The sequence below is a fragment of the Monodelphis domestica genome, chromosome 1 (assembly GCF_027887165.1).
Source record: "Monodelphis domestica isolate mMonDom1 chromosome 1, mMonDom1.pri, whole genome shotgun sequence".
Classification (NCBI taxonomy): Eukaryota; Metazoa; Chordata; class Mammalia; order Didelphimorphia; family Didelphidae; genus Monodelphis; species Monodelphis domestica.
Window position 1 is genome coordinate 710,405,368 of NC_077227.1, and position 7,959 is coordinate 710,413,326.

Below are 7,959 nucleotides of genomic sequence, written 5' to 3' on the forward strand. Positions count from 1 at the left end.
GGTGAAGTGGATTACTGTTATCCCTTTAATTAAAATAATTAGCTTTTTATAGAGAAACTGAGATTAAAACAATATTTCCTTGATTTGTCTGGAGAGATTCCCCATCACTTTTCTTTTTCTGTTTTCTCATTTGACTCCTTTCATGGTGATGTGGAAAATATAAATCTCATGGAGGTGTCTCTCATCAATATGGTTTGAAAGCAGTTGTTGCTAGAACTTGGGCAGAGAAAGAGACAAACTGTGCTCTGAACCTCAAGGCCCAAACCTTTCAATGAATCCAGTTTGTTAGCTGGCATTGCTGTACTATAATAATCTCCCCCTCCCACCAAAAAAAAAACAAAACCTCTTGGTAGAAACAGTAGAGTAGAAAGGCATTTATAATAATGAGGAGGGGGGTGGGGTGGGTGGGAATGTAGGCAAAAGTTCTAGAGATCATTTTCACTCTTTCTGCTTTTAAAGCTCAAGTCACACAGCTACATTTTCCATTTCCAAATCTCCAGTGTAAAGTTATTAGTTATCATCAGTTTTCTAGAATAGATTCCTATTAAAATATTTTTATCATACAAAATAAGCAATAAAACTCTGATTATTAGCTACTAGACTATCTCTGGTTCACATACTGCTGAATCAGGGGCCCTGCCTCCATTCCTCAACGTTTTGGAATTTAGAAGCAATTACTTTAAAGGAATTTGGTTTCAGAGCATGTGCTTGGGTCTTTCAACATGCTTGAGCCAAGTTGTCATAGGTTAATTTGGATTAGAGATCTGGTTGATTTATATTTCGACTAAATCTTTTTGTGTGCTTTCAAATTTATATGAGAGTTGAAAAAACATCGACTGGCCATTTAAACAAAATTAAGAATTGTAGTTGGTGCAGCTGGGTTCAAATCTTGGCTCTTTCGCTACCTATTGATTTCAGGAAAGTCACTTAATCCCTCTGGGCTTCAGCTTGGGTAGGATGAGGTGATTCCTGAAGGTCCTTTCCAACTTGAAATCTTTGATCCTATGAGTCACCCAGAATGCCAAGTTATCAAGTTAGGAAGTAATGATAACCTTTGGCTTATGCAAAAACTATATATCTATTATGTCTTTCATTTCAGATTGCTCATCACTTATAGACTTAGGGGGAAAACACATTGAAATACAGACTCAGGCTTACTTTTTCCAAGAAATAAACTGGCACTCTTACAGTATGTAATCACTGTTGGCTGCTAAATTAAAATTAGATTGTTGGAGAATTATATATTACATCGTCGTAATGCTAAGATTGTTTCACAGTGATGTCATCATAGTCAAGTAAGTAGATAGGATCTGTTGCTATTAAAAGCTTTTGCCCTAAAAATTCACAACAGACCTGGGAACACCGATTTTATATTGAGTGGTTTTATATTGGTAGAAACTTTAGATTTCTGATTCAGTTGAGGCAAGAATTCATTAGATATAGATGATGTATTATGTCTAGCATAGGGTCCACAGAATTATGATTTTGAGCTGGAAGGGACTGTGGAGGTCAATTAATTTAGTTCCTACATTTCAGAGGCTTTTTTGAGGTCACACATCTAGCAATCTGAAGAATGGAACAACCATTTATTAAGTACCTCCTTTGTGCCAGGCAAAGGACAGCTAAGGTGATGAATTGGGTAGAGTACTGGGCTTGGGATCAAAAAGACTCATCTTCATGAGCTCAAATCCAGCCTCACATACTTACAGGTTGTGTGACCCTGGGCAAGTCACTTTACATAGTCTCAAGTTTCCTCATCTATAAAAAGAACTGGAGAATGAAATAGCAAATCATTCTTATAATTTTGCCAAGAAAACCCCAGATGCAGTCATGAAGTCAGACACAGTTGAAATGAGTGAAAAACAAAACTATACCAGGGACTGTACTAAATGCTTTCTAAACATGATCTCATCCGATCCTCACAACAACCCTGGGGAGATAGATTCTATCTTTATTTCCATTTTACAGATGAGGAGACTGAGGCAGACAAGAGTTAATTGACTTGCCTGGGACCAAGCATCTAGTAAGGGTCTGAGGGAGTATCTGAACTCAAGTCTTCCCGACTCCAGACCAACGGTTTTATCCATTTCACCACCTCACTGCTTAGTTCTTTTATAGAGAACCCTCTGACTCCATATCCAAGGTTCTTTCCATTATGACATGTTGCCTGTTGTTAGACTCAAATGAAATAATGCCAGTGAAATGCTTTGCAAACCTGAAAGCACTATATATAATGATTTATTGTTAATTATTATAATTATCAGACTGTTTGATACAATCATTACATTATGTAACATAATGATTGCATAACAATTATTAATTATAATCAATTAGATGCCATTATTATTATTATAATTTGACATGAAGTTTCCTTTCACCTGCAATGAATCCATTTCTCTACTCTGTGTTGGCTTCCCAGCAGGATTTGGGGAGAGAAGAGGAGAAGAGAGCAAAGGAGAGGAGAGGAGAGGAGAGGAGAGAGGTTAAGAAAAGAAAAGAGAGGAGAAGAGAGGAGAGGAGAGGGGAGGAGAAGGGAGGGGAATGGAGGAGAGGGGAGGAGAGGGGAGGGGAGGGCAGGAGAGGAGAGGAGAAGGGAGGAGAGGAGAGGGGAGGAGAAGGGAAGAGAGGAGAAGAGAGGGGAGGGGAGGGGAGGGGAGGAGAGGGGAGGAGAGGAAAGGAGAGGAGAGGATAGGGAAGGAGAGGAGAGGAGAGGAGAGGGGAGGGGAAGGGAGGAGAGGAGAAGGGAGGGGAGGAGAGGAGAGGAGAAGGGAAGAGAGGAGAAGAGAGGGGAGGGGAGGGGAGGGAAGGAGAGGGGAGGAGAGGAAAGGAGAGGAGAGGATAGGGAAGGAGAGGAGAGGAGAGGGGAGGATAGGAGAGGAGAGGAGAGGAGAGGAGAGAGGTAAAGAAAAGAAAAGAAAAGAGAGGAGAGGAGAGGAGAAGAGAGGGGAGGAAAGGGGAGGATAGGGGAGGAGAGGAGAGGAGAGGAGAGAGGTAAAGAAAAGAAAAGAAAAGAGAGGGGAGGAGAGGAGAGGAGAGGAGAAGGGAGGGGAGGAGAGGAGAGGGGAGGGGAGGAGAGGAGAGGAGAGGAAAGGAGAGGGGAGGAGAAGGGAGGAGAGGGGAAGAGAGGAGAGGAGAGGAAAGGAAAGGAGAGAAGAGGAGAGGAGAGGGGAGGGGAGGGGAGGAGAGGGGGAACTCTCATTTCTCAGGAGAAAGTTTGTCCCTGAAGGCAAGCATCACAAATGAGCCCAGACCGAAAGGAGAGCAGAAAGGAGAGATTCAGGAAACCGTATTAGGAAGCCCAGGCTCTTCTCCCTTTGACTTGGGCTCCATCGCTGGGAAGGAAGGTCTTCTCCTGGGCTGGGTAAATAAATAAATGCTGGGGCCACGAATCTTTTTGGTGGTGTTGATAAATCCACTAGTGGGTGCTGTAGGGCTGCCTACGCCATTGTGTTCTGCCAGTGGATATTTTGATCTGGGGCACTGTAGAATACACAGTCTATCCAATCCAGAGAACAGTGAATTTCCCTTTATAGCTGCAGCCCTGTCTAGAAAGACACTGAAGACACACGTGGAGGACGCCAGCATTTGCAATGATTTTGTACAATTCTGGGACAGAACAACATTGTCCTTAGGATTGTGACTTAATCTGTGATAAAAATTCATTTGCCTTTTTGGAGTCACCCGTTTATCTTTATTTTATGGGCAGGCATCTGAAGTCAACATCTGTAGAACACTCACCGCGCTTAACTCCCCAGTGCAAATTAAGAATATTTATTAGGAGGAAAAAAAAAAACCCTGCATTTTTCTATTAAGGAAAAAAAGCATTTAACATGTTTGGTTTATGTAATTTTGAATATGAAGCTGAGCAGTTGTGGATAAGATGTCTATTTGATATTTAGGGAAGGATTTGATGCTTTAATAAGGGAATCCTCTGTCTCCCTCATCCATCATCCGCCATCCTCATCCATCCAAACACCACTGTAAATTTGTCAGAGCCTTTTCCATATTCAGTACTTGTATAAATAATGGCTGCTGTGATTTGAAAAAGGGAGATGTGCATTTTTCAGCTCTGTTATATATCCGATCACAGCCAGCGCATGACCTCTCCTAGTTTTTGTTTTGCATTGCTCAGCCTAGAATGCTGGAGCAAGAGTGCATTTAGACTTGACCCTGGTTGGGGTTGCTACTTGCCAAAATGAAATTAGTTGGGGGGGGTGGCTTTCTCCAACAGATGAAACAGAGTCTCTCTGCTCCATTACGACCCTTTTATCACTGCCCATCGCTTCTTCTTTCTATTCGGTGCTATCTTAGGGATTATGCAGCTTCCCTGCAATATTCTGAAATTAATCAAAGCAAGCAAAACCTCATATTATCCATATTATCCGTGACTGGGGGAGAGTGATTTCCACAATCCGGTCAGCTTTGTGATGTTGTCTAGTTATGGTTCTGGGGATCTTATTATCTCAGGACGGCTAAGAAATAAACATTCTGCTTTTTAGAAAATTAAACAATTTCAGGCTCGCCCTGCACAAGCAGTAGGTGTCTCCGTGTGCGCGCGATGATTGTTCTGTCTCTAATTGAAAGGCTCTTTCTCTTATTTAAATAAGGTTCTGATCGGGGAACAATGTCCATTTCTTCCTTTGATTTTTTTTTTCAGCTTGGCTGAGCAACTACATGACATTAATGCAGGTGGGTCAGAGAGGCTTTTTATGCAATGAGATATGGAGAGACTTAAAGGCTGCTTATCCAGACCGGACCTTGTTTTGTATCTCATCATCTCTATAATCGAGCTCTACAAATAATTTCTTTCAATAAATTAGTAACCATGGTACAGATTGCAGACACTTAGTTTGATTGAACGTAATAAAGAGAGATTATCCACAGAGTTGGTTGAGTGAAAGTTCTGATTTGACCCACTGCCTGGAGAGAAAAGAATTAATCTTATAAAATACTCTACACTTCTGTCATGCTTTGGAAAAAAACAACAAACAGCTGGGGATGCCTTGAGATTCTCTTTGTCTTTAGTCCAGTTAGACTTAATGGTGGAGAACAACTGACCCAATACATGAATGAAAGCCGTGGTGGCCTACATTCTGTGACCTGATGGGCATCACAAGACCCTCTCTGTTCCCATATATTTCCTCCATTGGTTCGTGATGGTGCTATTGCTCCTATTGCTCCCTACCCTAGAATTCTTACCTTTGGAATCACCTTAGATTAGGCAAAAGGGCCAAGAGTATGTCTTCCAGAAGGCTGTTGTTGAGAATGTACATATTAGTATGTGGATGAAAGCACTTTAGCTCTCTGCTCTTAGAGCATTAACATGGATTAATTTAGCCTTAGAAGACTCCAGGAGAATGTTCTTGAAGGGATAAAGAAAAAGGAAGATAACTTGAGGGGGTTGGGAGAGTACAGAAGAGGGAATCCTGAAGAATCACTGATATTTCTATGTATTTACAGTTTTCAAAGCACTTTATTTATTTTAAACCCTTACCTCCCATCTTGGAGCCAATACACAGTATTGACTCCAAGGCAGAAGAGTGGTAAGGGTAGGCAATGAGGGTCAAGTGACTTGCCCAGGGTCACACAGCTGGGAAGTGTCTGAGTTCAGATTTGAACCCAGGACCTCCCATCTCTAGGCCTGACTCTCAATCCACTGAGCCACCCAGCAGCCCCCTCAAAGCACTTTAGAAACATTATCTTATTTGATTTCATGAATCTTGTCAGGTAGGTGTTCCTGTGTACCTCATGATAATGGTGCTAGGCAGGTCCTATGATTACCTTTATTTTACTGATGAGAAAACAGTTTTAGAAAAGTTAAGTGACTTACCCAGAGTCACCCAATATTTTCCATAAACTTCAGGATCAGCCCTTGGAAAACTTGGGGTAAGGGTATAAGTCTTGAGCCTGGTCACGCTCATAGCTGGAGCAGGTCTCCAAGGCTAATAGATTTTTATATGTAGGATCAATACAGGTAATGCTATATGAATGGCAGAGGAGTCAAACACAAGACCTGCTGGCTGCATGCAACCCCAATCACACCCAAGTAATTCTGAACCAGAATAAAATATAATTGGGAATTATTTTTTAAAAAAACTCTTACCTTCCATTTTAGAATCAATATTATAGATTGGTTCCTAGGTAGATGAGCAGTAAGTGCTAGGCAATGGGGGTTAAATGATTTGCCCAGGATTACACAGCTTGGAAGTTTCTGAGGGTGTATTTGAACCCAGGACCTCCTGTTTATCTGCCTGCTTCTTAATCCACTGAGCCATCTAGCTGCCCCCTATAATTGGGAACTATTAAACAAAAATAAATAACAGCACAGAAAAAAAACATAGATAATATTACATTTTAAACTAACTCATTATGTGTGCCCTAGGATTATGTATGGTTCATTATTGTTTAGTCATTTCAGTCATGTCTGACTCTTGGTGACTAGATTTGGGGTTTTCTTGGCAAAGATACTGGAATGGCTTGCTATTTCCTTTTCCAGATCATTTGACAGGTAGAAAAACTAAAACAAACAGCATTAAGTGACATGCCCAGAGTCACAGAGCTAATTGAGGCTAGATTTGAACTCAGGAAGATGAGTCTTCTTGACTCCAGGTCCAGTGATTTATCTACTGTACCATCTAGTTACCCTTTGTTTTTATTATCATCATCATTATTGTTGTTGTTGTTGAATATGTGCAGACATCACAACTGTCACATATTTTTATTATCAATCACCAGTCCCCAGGAGGTGAGAAAAGTTCCTTTATTAAAATAGTATAGCACAATTTTCTGGATGATAATAATCTTATTTTTTAGATTTAGTCAATGTACTCTTTTAAATGAGAAATAAATGAGAAAAAATCAGGGTTATTTAATCTAATATTTAAAATGTTTCATTTATGCCTTTTTGTTACTACATCTTGTGAATTTCAGACATCTCCCACTCTACCATGAAACCTCTACTATAATAAATCAAAGCAGCCAATCAGAAACATCTAAAACCTGATTATACATATATGTGTATACATATTATATGTATAATATGTATAAACATAATTTTGCCTCAGTGATCCTTCACCTTACTACTCAGAGAAGGGAGATACATTTCATTATTTGTTCTCAGCAGTATTCTTGTTTTTTCAGTATTCAAGTTTCCATATGAGTAACTTTTAAAAATTCTAGTCAATTTTAGTTAAGTGACTTGCCTAGTGACTAGCCTTTATGTGAGGCTAGATTTGAACCCAGGATCTCTTGACTTCAAGCCTGGTTCTCTATCTACTAAACCATTTAGCTTCCCCTATAGGGCTAATTTTGAAGCTAGGTGAAAAGACAAAAGCTGTTGCTTAGTTTTCTCTCCAAAAAAAAAATCACTGGTTTTTTATAGTATAAATAGTATTTCTAGTATAAATAAATAATGTAGAATTGATGACATTCTACTACAAAAATTAAAACAACAACAACAACAACTTCTTTATCTACCTGAAAAGGAGCAGAGATTAAGTCTTGCCCAGATGTGTAATATCAATTATTTTTAAATTGGGTTCATTGCTTTTGCTGATAGCCAAGGACAGTCTACCAAGACATCAGCATTTTGTTTGTGGAGTTCTTCTGGCAAATGAAAGCATGATACAAGTAGACCTTTGTTGACATCTAAAGACACGACATTCAAAATTAGAAAACAAATCAGCTGGTTTAAAAAAATATCTTTTAAGATGAAGTACTATGAATGTCTTTAAAAAGTGTCTATGAGCAGAAAAAAAAATTGCTCATGAAGTCTTCGAATTTAATTGCTTTTTAAACTGCTGTCAGCTGAAAACGATCTTGATAATAATAAAATCAAAGCAAAGGAATTGGTTGATGTCTGGCCCTGGTCTGTGTCCTGCAGTCACATCTTTAATTCCAAGGGTAGAAAACTTAGTGTATTGGGGAGAAAAACCACAGTAAGTCACAAGTTTATGGGGA